The sequence below is a fragment of the Labeo rohita genome, chromosome 17 (genome assembly GCF_022985175.1).
Source record: "Labeo rohita strain BAU-BD-2019 chromosome 17, IGBB_LRoh.1.0, whole genome shotgun sequence".
Taxonomy (NCBI): Eukaryota; Metazoa; Chordata; class Actinopteri; order Cypriniformes; family Cyprinidae; genus Labeo; species Labeo rohita.
In genome coordinates this window covers 12,642,279-12,657,859 of record NC_066885.1, presented here as the reverse complement: position 1 = coordinate 12,657,859, position 15,581 = coordinate 12,642,279, and the positions used below count along the sequence as shown (strand labels likewise).

Below are 15,581 nucleotides of genomic sequence, written 5' to 3'. Positions count from 1 at the left end.
GCAGTCACTTGATTAATTTCTGAACAAATCAGTGTTGAATGAACTAAAATAAAGAATGTGTAGAATAAATATCTGTGTTTTTGAGTGAATGATATTATGACTCACTATGACAGTCACTTGTTTTGTCTCTGAATAAATCAGTGTTTGAATGAATCAGTCCAGTGAATGATTCAAAACAGTCACTTGTTGCAACCTACTTCTGTCTGGAACATGCAAACACAGACAAGTGGAAACTAACAGAAAAGTTAAAAAGGCCTCCAAGCAAAAAAAAAAAAAAAAAAAAAGTTTTTCCTTGTTTTGGAAGAATCGGTTGACTAAATAATCCAACAACTAACTCATAAAAGCAGTCACTTGATTAACTTCTAAACAAATCAGTTTTAATGGATAATGATTCAGTGAGTCAGTGATAAAGAATGTGTTCAATCATAAATATCTGTGTTTTTAAATGAACCGGTTGAGTGAATGATATTATGACTCACCATGACAGTCACTTCTTTGTTTCTGTTTGTCTATATATTTTTAAAATAATAATAATAATAATAATATATAGTTTTTCCTTGTTTTGAGTCATTGTTTTTGGAGGAATTGGTTGACTGAATAATTCAATGACTAACTCATAAAAACAGTCACTTGATTCATGTCTGAACAAATCAGCTTTGAATGAACTGGTTAATGATTTAATGAGTCAATGATAAAGAATGTGTTACATCATAAATAATGAAGATTGACGTTTGAGTGAATGATATGACTCACCATGACAGTCACTTGTTTTGTCTCTGAATGAATCAGTGTGTTTGAATGAATTAGTGCAGTGAATGATTCACTTGTCACTTCTGTCTGGAACACGCAAACACAAACAAGTGGTTGAAAAGTTGAAAAGGCCTCATTATTTGTTTTTCATTATTTTCATTGTATAAAATCATAAATATCTGTTATGAATGAACCGACTGAATGACACTTGTCGCCACATACTATTGTTTGGAACAGAAAAAGCTGAAAAAGTCCCAGTGCTGCCAATTAAATGAGAGGACTGGAACTAATTGTTGTTTAAATATTTTTTATATCAGCATTTCTCTTTTATTCATAATGAACGGTGGTTGCTTCGACAGTGCAAATCGCTGTTAGTATGAACGCCCCTTTCGAATCTGGACAAATGGAGTATCTTCAGAAGCAGCATAATTAAATTGCCTTCCTTGGGAACAATCTTCACGATGGGAGCGCACCTATGATGCCTACAGAGACGGCTCACTGCGTGTGAGAGACAGACAGGGAGAGATCAATAAGAAATGATGGCGTTAACGTCTTCAAACATTTACAGCGGGGTAGCTGGATGAAACATTAGTTTTAAAAACGGTTCCCATATTATAAATCATTCATTTAAAGAAAACGAAGCACAGTTCTACCGACAGTCCAAAGATTGGTTGTCCACACTGTGGAAATGACTGAATATGCGTAGAACTGATGCACAGAAGCATCCAAAAGCCAGATGTTCACAATGACACACAATTAACTAAATGAAACACTATTTGGTGTGACTACACCAGTATGTATGTGTCAGAATAAGCCCATTTGACATTCATGCTTTTTAGCCGCTGTCACCGGTTTTTGATATATGCTTTTGGTTCACTGCTTTCAGGGTGAGAATTCGCCACGTAAATATATTTGTATATTGTTATTTTCTCCTTTCCGGAGATGAATGATGTGTGAGATGAATTCTAAGAATGAGGTGATGAAATGATTCAGGGATGAGGGAACAGAGTGATACAGAGAGAGGGGGATGGAGAGGTGTGAGGAATTTGTCGTCCCAGAAATCAGACTTGCGTACGTTTATTTACAGTCATCGTGATTAGAGTTTCTAATAGAAAGAAAGCTCAAATATCAAGGCTCGACTTGATGAGATTGAGCCGATACAGACGCAGAATTGATCAGCGAAACTCTTTTTAGGATTCTTACATCAATAACACACACACGTACACTCACAGGTACACAGGGAGATAGACAGACCGACTGATAGACAGGTACAAAGATTCACATTCGCAGGTACACGGGCAGGCGCACAATTAAAGGTGTGCTTACACGGCAGCGATCCGAAACACGTGTTTATAAGACGTGAGCTAATTGATTTTTGTTTTTGAGCTCGTATATGAGAGATTTTACGATTCACTGTATGTAAGCCGTCTTATCGGCCTCACCACAGGTCAGCCCGAGGCGATCTGCCGCCTCTAATTTATGCTTCAGTCATACCGCAGATCCATCAGTATACAATCGGTGCAAAGCCAGTCGACCGGAGAAAGTCGAAATTCCTCGGATAAATTAAACCTGTGATCATAGGGTCCTAGAAAATCAAAGGCTCCAGTAATGCTGACCAAGAGTCTTTTGCAAAAATGAGTCTCTCTCATGCGCACACACTTCTAGATGGGAGTCAGATGAGGGTTTAATTGGCTCCGTTGAATTAATTACATATTTGAGTACTGCCGAAGAACATCAGTCAGAATTAGCCACGGCGTGAGGGGCTTAAACACCCAGCGAGAACCCGCCGAGCGACGAACGCGCTTGGACGCGCGTTCGCGGTGCATAAAGATAACAAGGGAAAAACAAATAAACATTAGAAGGCTTTATTGCCCTCAAACTCACCTGAACCAGATGATTATAGGGAGCTGAGAAATTGTAACACTGAGCTAAGGTAATTTGATGGAGTCATTATGGAGATAAAACTACAGGAGCATTTCAAACAACACCCAGGGGACGGAGCTTAATATTCAGTAGACATTTAGAGGAAAAACACCCTTTCGTATTCACAAACCAATTGCTAGTCTTCAGCGCTGGTCATTTTTCCGCTTGGTTTAGAGTTTGTTAATTAGGTGTAATCCTGGGGAAGGTTTACCTTAACGAGCTCCCGCAAGGGCTCTAAACGAGACCTTAACGAGAACCTTTGATTAAAGTTCCCTCATTAGCATATGAAGAGCTGTTCAAAGACACTGTGAGCCTCCTAAAGCTACAAAATACCTTCAGCTTTAAGGAACCTCAGCTTTTTGAGCCTCCCGTTCATCACAGGAGTGTTTTACAGGTTTTACACGTCTACACACACACACATTCAAAGAAAGAAAAAGAAAGAAGCTGTTCATCAAAACAGTGCGCTACCAAATGACTCAGAGCGGTTCCGGGCATTATCCTATATTAATATCTAATACATATTTCATCCGTAACTTCATTTGTTAAATTATCGTGAAATTAGTTAAGTAATCTTAATGACTGGCGATACTCTGCAGATGGGTGTTTAATGAGAGGGTAAGCTTCTCCATCCCCTCAGGCTCTGAGAGATCAAGACTTTAATGTTTATATCAAAGAGCGAAGAACTGTGAATTAAGCATAAACCTGTGGAATCCATTCTTGACGGCGAAACAGAAGAATCCTAAAATTACGGCGCTGCACACGTCTGTGTTTTGACAGCGTGTGGATAAGAGTGAAAGATTTCTTTCTTTTCGGTCGGCCTGAAGGATAGGTCATCATAATATCATTCCCTCTCATTCATACCGTGAAAGATCAATGGAACCCACTTGCTTTCATTTCTTTCTGGATCTTTAAGCGCAGACCTCGACTAAACGACAGACCTCAATTTGTTTTGTGCCAGATTTGAACATGTGACATTTTCAGGAAGGGGAACTATGAGTGTTAGCTAGCGAGCTAAAGGCCAGACTTCGCGCTCATTAGATGGCGTTCACAGGAGAGATATGCCGCGGAAGTATTAACGATGGTGTTTCAGAAAACATGAACTATATCTATCATTTTAAAGACACAGTTTACCCCGAAATGAAAATAACCCTAACCCTTTTCCAGTGAATGGAGACTGACGATTGCAAGCTTAAAAAAAAACTGCAATGCAAAAGCAGGAAAATGGTTCATGTCTTCAGAAGTCATTCTGTACAACAACTTTGAGTGACAACAGACTGTTTTTGTGAACCGAATAAAAGATTCAATCAAAAGATCTAACTCAAAAGAACCTTGCTGAAAAAAAAAAAACTATAGAGACCATCACAGAAACTCTGGTTTCCACAACAAATGCCATTACAAACCATCAACTTCTACCCATTAAAACCAAAAATAGGATTTAGTGGTTTTAACAAGCCACCAATAGATGTCGATCAGTTACCAGTAGAGACCAATAGGCACCATTACAGTTTCCATTAAAACCATTACAATTCCCATTATAACCAGTAAAACCATTACAAATTCCGTGATAGTTTCTATTGTTTTTTTTTTCAGCAGGGAATGATCAAATCGTTCAGGGGTGTTTCCCAAAAACAAAAAAGTGGAAAAAGTTCCATCATTGCCAATAGAGCTCAATGGAACTAACGACTAGCTAACAATGGTTTTGAGAAATGCACCACAGGCTGATTTTGAGAACCAAATCAAACATTCATTGAAAATATCCGACCTAAAATAATTCAGACTAGTTTTATGAACTGAATCAAAGATTCAGTGAAAAGATCTGACTCAAAAGAATGATTCATAAACAAATAATTCAGACTAGTTTTATGAACTGAATCAAAATTCAATGAAAAGATCTGACTCAAAAGAATGATTCATGAACAAATCATTCAGGCTGATTTTGTGAACCGAATCAATGTTTTATAAAAAAAAAAAAAACAATCAAAGATATACTGAAAACAATCTGACTTATATTAATTAATTAATTAATTAATTAATTATTAAATTAGTTATTAATTAATTTAGACAAAAGATTCAATGAAAAGATCTGACTCAAAAGAATGATTCATAAACAAGTCATTCAGGCTGGTTTTGTGAACCGAATTAAACATTCATTGAAGAGATCCAACTTAAAATAATTCAGATTAGTTTTGTGATCCAAATTAAGGATTCGGTAAAAGGATCTGACTCAAAAGACTAATTAGTACACTGCATCTAAAATTGCATACTTTCATAGAAGGCGAAAAACAGTATGTGACAAAATGTTGTTTACAATATTCATGAAAGAGTAGGCACAAAGTAGCCAGAAGACCTATAGCTTCGCCATGATTCTGAAGTGTGCATACGATGGACACTTTACTATCCCATAAGGCCACGGGAGAGGATTTATGAATGGCAGTGACGTGACGCAACTAGGTCATGTGACAATGACAACATGGTGAATGTAGCACATCCAGATTTCATTCATAATACACACATTCAATATACCACACTATACACATACAATAACACACTATACACAATATACTCTTTTTGTGGTTATGAGGTAATTACTTCTTCAGAAAAGTACTCAAGAGAGTATGCAATTTCATACACAGCCTTAATCTGGTTTTGAGGACTGAATCAAAAAAAAAGACTCACAAAAATTGTACTTTCAAAGCTTCAGTCCATGTTTATAATTGCATGGAAAAGAACATGGAAACATCATTAAAATTTCTTCTTTCCTAAAGAAAAAGAATAATGATTTGGAACAGCAGTAAATAATGACAGAATCTTCATTTATTTGATATTCAGATTAATATTAAACAAAAGCATCAAAATCTAGATAATAATGTAAAAAAGTGAACACTTTTTTGATAATTATGATGTAACAGTCATCAACACATTCTAAGATCTTTGTTTCTGTGGAATTTTTGTAAAATTGGCACCATAATGAGTCTGTTATTGATCCGACCAACAGACGTCTCACACTCCTAGATCAGAGTGTCTCTCCCACTGCCCTCAGAGACATATAAAGAGATTCATTTTCACCAGCGTTTGATCTCCCAGATCCACTCAGAGACTGAACGACAGGAGCCGACCAACACACTCACGCTCTCTCTCTCTCACTCACACGCACACACGCTTGCTCATTTTCTCTGTCTCTCACAGGCGCACACAACCTCTCCATACTTTCATTCTCTCCTCCAGGGCTGTGAAGTTCCATCAGAGCTACTTCCTCTCTGATTTTCTGTGTTTCCTGTGCCATAGTGTCTGATATTTCTCATGTCCAGCGGCACACCGCAGGTTGAAATTGTTGTCAAAAGTCACACAAGAAAGAGAAGAAGAGAGATACGAGGGAGAAAGAAGATCAAAGTCTGCTCTTTATTTTACTGCCTTTGGACTGGATTTGCAACTTATCAGGTCGTATATGTAGAATATAAGAGATTACCTAAGGGTTGAAGTGTTTTTAATCATTGGAACTTGAGTGAGCTGTCACACAGACGGGTGACAGACATGAGAGAGACAGAGAAACATAAATATGATAATTTATTACATTGGTTGCTGTATGTATCACAGTGATAGGTGAGCTACCGAGCAAGCTTACTATACATCCTGTGATGCAAATGTGAAAATGTGACAAAAGTGTTTTGAGGTCATTACATTGTATTGTTTAAAGAAAATAAGTCTTTATTAACCAACATTTAGGCCTGCAATGATAAATTGTGTGAAATAAAAAGTGTTTATTTCAGTTGGAAACTGCAGTGAATGATATGAAATATTTTTAGAAGTTGCTAGAGTACATTTTTACAAGAAAATACTATTTCAGTTTTTCTAACTTCAAACGTTCACACTTATTTCATAATTACTTGCTGTTTCTGGGTAATTGCTTATGAAATTTACTAGTAATGTCTGAGCAAAAATTGTTTCTACACCAAATTTATTTCAGTGTAGTTACATTTTTTTTAATGTCACAGCCAAAGCTCTGCATGGGAAATTTGGTTCACAGCTAATTCGAATAGAGTGAAACGATTCATAGCTATTCATTTTCTGTAATCGGCACCCTGATGAGCATAGACATTTGCATATGTAAATACTGGGTAAATTTAACCTTATGTGCTTGATTGAACCACTGTTGCTATGTTGGGCTGGTCAGGATATTATGAAACCACAGAATCAGTGTTAACACTTATCAGGAAGTCAGTCTACCGATGACTAATTTGCAGTTGACTCTGCATATTTAAGCTGGGATATGATGTGTAAGTAAAAATTGCACACATCACATAGCAGTTTTTAGATATATTTAAATACTACAGCACATCATCCAATTTACATCTCTGTCTGAAACATTAAGACAGTGTTACGCCAGGAAGGCAGTCAGAAAAAAACACATACACACACAAAGAAAAATTGGGCAGCAATTAAAGTGTATAAGGAACTAAAATCACACTATTAGAGCAACTTTCTGACAGTGTGATTCTCTTCGGATAATAGTATACCTTCTCATTCAGACCTGCATAATTCAATCTAAGACAACAGTTAAGCCTTCAAACACATCCCTTCTATCAGCCAGTTGTGAAGCCAATTAAACCAACCAAAAGAGAAATATAGTTTAATAAAGTCTTTTCTGAAGTGTTCGACTGTTTTAGAACAGAGAGAACAGAGAGATGGGAAGATTAAAAGAGATTGATAAATACTGCAAATTCATCACACACACACAAACACAGAGGCACTTGTTTTTCCTTCATGGTGAGGACTTTCCATTTGCTGTTGTGTTTATACAGAGCTAATCATATTTTCTATCCTCTAACCCAGGGGGTTTCAACCTTATAGATTCACTCAAACTCTCAGCCAACTCAAAGAACCTCCAGTATAAAAACTGTCTTTTCTCAGGAAGTCTGGAGAATTTGTATAAATTTCATTATGAAGATCAGCGTTACTGCATTATACATAATACTAAAAAAATATAACTAGTTAAAAAGCAGGTAGTTGTTAAAATGTCATAAATTCTCCACGTTTTATATAGCCTTCTGCAGCGATCCCCCTCAGAGTACCTTCAGGGCCAGTTTGGGACTGCTGGCTGGCTTAATGTTTGTGATTTCAGGTTTTACTATCCATTGGGGACACACACACCAGCCCACAGACGGGCAATAGCAAATAACTATGTCAAAACAAACTACTATAAGAAGCATAACGGGTCATGAACACAATTTTTAAAAATATTTTACACAATACACTAATTTGACTAAATTAATAATAGTGCATAATAATGCATATTTTTTTTAAAATCTAAAATAAAATGCCTTTTTAAACATTTATTTTCTACAACAAACTGCATTAAAAGAAATCTAATTATTTTTTAATATTACATTGAAATACACATGATTCAAGCAGGAACATTTAAAGGATTAGTTCACTTCCAGAATTAAAATTTCCTGATTATTTACTCAACCCCATGTCATCCAAGATGTTCATGTCTGTCTTTCTTCAGTCGAAAAGAAATTACGTTTTTGAGGAAAACATCCCAGGATTTTCCTCCATATAGTGAACTTCAATGGGGATCAATGGGTTGAAGGTCCAAACTGCAGTTTCAATGCAGCTTCAAAGAGCTCAACACAATCCCAGCAGAGGAATAAGGGACTTAGCTAGCAAAATGATCTGACATTTTCTAAAAAAATAAACCTTTATATACTTTTTAACCACAAATGCTCATCTTGCACTAGCTCTGCATCCACGATTTCGTGCATTACATATTTACTTTGGAAAGGTCACATGTGGCATAGGCGGAAGTACCAACCCAGTGTTTACAAAGCGAATGTGCAAAGAAAGTAAAACGCCCTTTACAAAAAGAGGTAAAACAATGATGCCGGACAATTTTGAAGTTGGAGGAGAACTATAAAAAGCACATATTTTATGGGTCATAAATATAATTTTTTGGAATATTTTGCACAATACACAAATTTCACTAAATAGTGTATAATAATGCATAACAACTTTAATTTCTATTTTAAAATCTAAAATTTTTTAAACATTACTTTTCTACAACATACTGCATTAAAAAAATCGAATTATTTTTTAAAATTACATTAAAATCCACATGATTCAAGCAGGAGCATTTAAAGGATTCGTTCACTTCCAGAATTAAAATTTCCTGATTATTTACTCAACCCCATGTCATCCAAGATGTTCATGTCTTTCTTTCTTCAGTTGAAGTTTTTGAGGAAGACATCCCAGGATTTTCTTCCATATAGTGGACTTCATGTCTTTCTTCAGTCGAAGATGGAGTTTTTCATCCTACGCTACCATTTTGAACTGGAGTACACAGATGAAGAACTAACTGTGTGAAGTTGCGGACACATCACAGAGCTAGTGAGCAAGACTCAAAGCAAGATGAGCATTTGTGGTTAAAAAGTGTATAAATTTGACTGATCATTTTGCTAGATAAGACCCTTATTACTCGGCTGGGATCGTGTAGAGCCTTTTGAAGCCGCATTGAAGCTGCAATTTGGCCTTCAACCCACTGATCCCTATTGAAGTGCACTATATGGAGAAAAGCCCTGGAATGTTTTTCTCAAAAACCTTCATTTCTTTTCGACCAAAGAAAGAAAGACATAAACATCTTGGATGACAAGGGGTGAGTCAGTTATCCAGAATTTTTAATTTAGGAGTGAACTAATTTTCCCAACAAAAATGTTTTTGTAAAATTAAATAAAGCTGATATAGAACGAAATACAAATATACTTAAAAAAGTAAACTTTAAAAACGTAACGTAAGAACTCTAATAGAACAGTTAATGCTGGTCTGTATTTTAAATGAAGACAAATCATGGATCTCATGGATCTGTGGTAATGTTTTAATGAACATATATTGCTAAATGTCCTGACTCATTTGTCCAAAGAGTTCAGATGAGGCAAAGGTACTCTGAAATCCCTTGAGAGGTCTAAGTATGTGTATGTGGTTGCATGTCAAGTCAGATGAGTGTCAGACTGCACTTGAACATTTGGTCATTTAAACGAGGGTAATTATATATGATCTGACTCAAGTGCATCAGTATATGGGCTACATGTTCTCTTATGTGTGTGTGTGTATGGGATTGCGTGTAATTATGTATGATTGGACTCATCTGCCCCCTAAAAGCATCTACACATCAATAATTCCTCTAAGCATCCCAAGACACTCATTCATGTTCACATTCATACACACATATTCATATACACTATACAGTAGTTCTATCTTTCTACAAAGAATCAAATCTCTTATCAAAGGCATATTAAATCTCAATTGCAGAACGTGACACGGGGTCACAGTAAACATCACAACGTCATCCACAAAAAAAAAAACCTCACCAGTGAAGTACTGTGAGATTTGAAATCAACAGATCTTGACCCACATATAATATCATGTGCAAAATAAATGATCTCCCCTACAGCACACACATACACGAGACGCTCTCGTATTCACTGTTATCATTCAGAAGTGAGAGAAAGAGACATAAAGTCAGAGGACGGAAATGAAAGGGAATTATTTCTGCACAACATTCTCTCATATAGCTGTTGTAATATTTCAGACATCCTCCAGCAGCAACGTGCCAATCTCCTTTACGTGGAGGAGAAAGGAGAGTGAAGGAAAGAGAAAAGCAGAGGGAGAGAGATAGAGCGAGTAGTATGAGGTGTTTGGGGAATTTAGACGAGAGAACATAACAGCACTCTGCTCCATCTGTTATTCATGTTACTGTCTAATGTTGTCTGTCTGAGGCTGCTATTACACATGCCCTGAACTAAAGCTGCATCTTGCCAGCAGTCGCGTTATATAACGTCATGCGTCCACAGCGGAGAAGTTAAGAAGAAGTGTCTGGACATAGAGACTGGGACGTGGCCATCTGCAGGATGGCACTTTTTGTTGAATCTAATGTGGCACCTGCAGCGCCACGCAGACCAACTTACAACATACTTACAAGAGTTTCAAGCCTTTAGGATGAACCATAGTACAAAGGGAGGGGGATCTGAGTCTACACGGAGTGCTTGACATTACACATTCATTGGTCAACAACTATTTGTTCTTCATGTATAAGTCATGCGGACCAGTCGTTGACCTGTGACTGTTGGGGAATGGTTAAAATAGGATAAATGTAAAGCCTATGAGAGGTTGATAGGAATGTGGCTTAAAAACAAGCAGTGCAGGTGCAAACCCAAGTGCTGCTGACCCTGGAAATGAAGAGCGACTGCTATCACAGTCTGGTTCAATCAACACTGAGCCCTTTTGGAAAGCATTTAACCTCAGCTATCTACAGGTTGCTACTCTGCAGTGTATTGCACTGTAATATTATTCTGTTTAGTTGAAAATATATCTTAATTAGAGCGTTTCCTAATGTTTTTAATATATTTAATTTCTTCTATTAATTACCAATAGAAGTTTATCAACATCAAAAGCCATTTTTAAACTGCAAATGTAGAACTGAAGCTTCATGGTACTTATGTTTGTCTAAACAGATTGTTTTGATGCTCAAAGGTGCATATACAGTTGAGGTCAAAAGTTTACATACACCTTACAGAATCTGAAAAATGTTCATTATTGTACCAAAATAAGAGGGATTATACAAAATGTATGTTTTTATTTAGTACTGACCTGAATAAGATATTTCACATATGAGAGAATAATAATAGCTGAATTCATAAAAATTACCCCATCCAAAAGTTTACATTTGCTTAATTCTTAATACTGTGTTGTTACCTGAATTATCCACAGCTGTTTTCTTTTAGTGATAGTTGCTCATGAGTCCCTTGTTTGTCCTGAACAGTTAAACTGCCCGCTGTTCTTCACAAAATCCCTCAGGTCCCACAATTATTTTGTTTTTTTTTTTTTTAACATTTTTGTGTATTTGAACCCTTTCCAACAATGACTGTATGATTTTGAGATCCAGTTGTCCTCAGTGTGAAACGATCAATCTCAAAGTCATACAGTCATTGTTGGAAAGGGTTCAGATACACAAAAGGCTGAAAAAAACAAAGAATTTGTGGGACCTGAAAGATTTATCTAAAGAACAGCGGTCAGAATCAAGAATCAAGCGGATGTAAACTTGAATGGGGCCATTTTTATGAATTCAGCAATTAATTTCTCTTGTTGACCATATGTAAAAATACTTTATGTGAAATATCTTATTCAGGCCAGTATTAAATAAAAAATAGCATGCATTTCATATGATCCCTCTTATTTTGTAAAATAATTAATATTTTGCAGATTCTGCAAGGTGTTTGTAAACGTATGACATCAACATATATATATATATATATATATTGGATATAATGTTGCATTTGGCATAATCTGCTGAAATTATATTCAGTTCATCATAATAAATTAATTTGATCCAAAATGTAAAGTTTAGGTATTTCTCCCCAGGTTTTTTTCCTTAAAATTGTGACATTCTCTAAGGAATGTCATTATTTCTCTGGCACTAATCTTTTTTCTTTTCCTCATTTTTTACACAAATTGTAGTGTTGTTTGCATTCAACCTCATCCCAACATAATTTAAAGAGACATTTTTATTTTTATATTTCAGATATTTTTTATGAAATCCAAAAGCTTTCTAACCCTGCATAGACAGCAATGGAACTGTAACTGGATTTCATCAAAACATATCTTGATTTCGTAAGGTCTTACGGGTTTGGAACGACATGGTGTGTAATTAATGACAGAATTTTCATTTTTGGGTGAACTATCCCTTTAAGAAATACAATCAGATAAATATTTAATGTAATGTATTGAAAAAATAAAGTAGTCAATAATTAAAACTAACATTTTAGTCCCAAGCTATCTAGCTCCTAATTAGCGACATATTAATTTAAGATAAATCTGCAATCTTGTTACCCAGCTGCTCTCTAAAAGCATCTGCACATCAATAATTGCTCTAAGGGACCAAAACACACGCTTTCACTCAATGCACACATACACATGCATATGTGCACACTAGTATGTGTCTGTTATTCCAGGCATATTACATCCCGACTGAGCAATAGCCCCGCAGAACGTGGCATGGGGTCATGGTAAACATTACAACAACAACATCAGCTGAAATAAAAACCCCACGGTGAAATATTGTGGGATTTTAAATCAACACATCTTGACCCACATGTAATATGGTCCGTGCAAAATAAATGATCTCCCCCACAGCACACACATACATTTACACACAGACACTCTCATATTCACTTGTTATCATTCACATATTCACAGGAGTAAGAAAAAGAGACAAAGTTGAAAAGGAAAATGAAAGAGAATTATTTCTGCACAAGACATTTTCACATATAGCTGTTGTAAGACCTCAGACATCCTCGAGCAGATCTCAGATCTCCTTACACAGAAACTCTGTTACCCATTCTGGAGTATTTTCTTTAATATAAATATATACTTCAGGGCTTAACTGTAAAACATGTCCCAAAAAACCTGCAAACCTCTAAAATAAACAGAAAATGAAACAGCGCTTATAATATTTTGTGTTCCCAGGGTGAAAATCAACATTTTCTGAAGGCAACACACCTCTGTTCACAGAGTATTTGTTGGGGGAAAAGCATTTACTTTAGTTTCTTTTTTTTTTGAGAGTTTTTTAAAAGACCTTTTTGTACCACATTTGGGGGAATTATTTATAAAAAGAATCCAGATGGCATTTCAAAATGAATGACTTTGTTGTGATTTGCACAGAATATTGCTATTTATAAGTCTGACAGCTCACCTGGCCGTGGAATCTCTTCTGGAAAATCTAGCAATAAAGTAAACTCATAATGCAAGATATGGAAGCACCACTGGTTCTCAACAAGCTAACAAAGCTCTGTAAAAAGGTTTCTGTCTAGAACATGGCCAAAAACATCCAATCTTCTATGCATCTTAGTTTTGTACGCTTACAACCTGCAATAGCTTATCCTGCAGTCTTTGCTATGTGTGCTTTTAAAAATGTGTTTTTTTCAACTAAACCTCGAGTTTTAAAACTGGATTAAACCGATTTCAAGACTGGATTACACTGATTAAAGGCTGATGCAACACAGACGGGTCTGACTTTTCAACACCCTGTTGTTTTAATAATCATTAGAGGGTTTTTTTTATCAGCCTTTCAGGCCCTGTGAACTGAAAAGGCTCCCTGCTATTCATTTTGCTCTGATATCTAGAGAGTGGAAAAGAGGGACTAAAAGACTGACATTTGCTCTGTCCTATCTCTCTCTCGCCATGCACTGGTTTAAACTGATCTGGACTCTAGGGCCTGAATCCATCGATTTTTTTCCTTTTTTTTTTTTTCGTTTTATCAGGGCAGGTAGAAAGAGGACTTTTACCAGGACATTGGCATTACAAGGCCAGGAGCTGCTCCATCTTGTGCAGTGCTTTGCTTTGTGTTTTGTGCTAAAATAACATTTTCACTACAGAGTTGTGATCTCATACATTGGGAAAATTTTACATTCTTTTATAAACAGTTGAGGTCAAACATTTACATACACCTTGCACCTTTTTTTTTAGTGACAGTTGTTTGTGAGTCCCTTGTTTGTCCTGAACAGTTAAACTGTCTGCTGTTTTTCAGAAAAATCCTTCAGGTCCCCCAAATTCTTTGGTTTTTCAGCATTTTTGTGTATTTGAACCCTTTCCAACAATGACTGTATGATTTTGAGATCCATCTTTTCACACTGAGGACAATATGGAACTATATGGGACTCATATGGAACTATTACATAAGGTTCAAACACTCAGAAGGAAAAATTATGCATTAAGAGCTGGGGGTGAAAACTTTTGAACAGAATGCAATATTTCACAACGCAATGTGTTTCTTTTGAAGCATCAGAGAGCGTTTGAACCTTCTGTAATAGTTGCATATGAGTCCCTCAGTTGTCCTCAGAGTGAAAAAATGGATCTCAAAACCATACAATCAAAGAACCAAAGAATTTGTGGGACCTGAAGGATTTATCTGAAGAACGGCGGGCAGTTTAACTGTTCGGGAAAAACAAGGGACTCTTGAACAACTATCCCTAAACAAAAAACAGCTTTGGATCATTCAGGTAACAACGCAATATTAAGAATCAAGTGTATGTAAACTTTTGAATGGGGTCATTTTTATAAATTGTGGACTATATGTAAACGTCTTTTATGTGAAATATCTTATTCAGGTCAGTACTACATAAAAATAACATGCATTTTGTATGATCCCTCTTATTTTGGTAAAACAATAATCATTTTGTAGGTAAACTTTTGACCTCAACTATATCAATCATTTAGATTCAATCATTAATTATCAATCATTAAAGTAATAGTTCACACCACCCAAAAAAACATAATTTACTCACCTTTATGTCATCAATATGTTAATCCTTTGTAGTGTTTTTCTCCAGTGCTCAAGTTCGATGTTTTTTGGACCCCAAACAATCTTCAAAATATCTTCTGTTCTGAAAAGGAAAGTTGTACAGGTCTGGAATGACAGAATTTACATTTTTTGGTGAACTATCACTTTAAAGGTCTTACATATTTGCCCTTTTAACAGTGACTATCAACATGCAACAGCGCCACTACAATTAGTTTAACTACATTTCTGAGTTGGGAGCTTTACTTTATTGATGAAGCAGCGGGGTACTGCTGACAAACACTATAGCATTACATTTTCACTGACAATATTTCAGCAGTGAAGTTGCTTGTCCAGTATTTTTCATCAGCTGTTTTGAATCAGAACTAGCAAATGTGAATCATTCAGACAGCTCACACTCAAAGTAATAGCATACTTTAAAAAAAACAACACACAGAACAAAAAGAGCACTGCATGAAGTGGATATTTACCTACAGTCCTTTGAAACCTGCAAATGCATCCTATCCTTTGGCAGAGATTAAGACTTCATTAGGTTCAACACCTGCATGCACAGCTTGTGAAG

General features: G+C 36.0%; 1 protein-coding gene across 1 annotated transcript in view; it reads right to left on the bottom strand.

Annotated features, from left to right (window-relative positions):
- neurl1ab (neuralized E3 ubiquitin protein ligase 1Ab) overlaps positions 1-15,045 on the bottom strand; it is a 50,946-nt gene extending 35,901 nt beyond the window's left edge. Inside the window, exon 1 of the mRNA XM_051133545.1 lies at positions 15,006-15,045. The gene's annotated coding sequence lies outside the window, so the exon portion shown is untranslated. The remainder of the gene's footprint in view (positions 1-15,005) is intronic.
- Between the last annotated feature and the right edge of the window lie 536 nt (positions 15,046-15,581).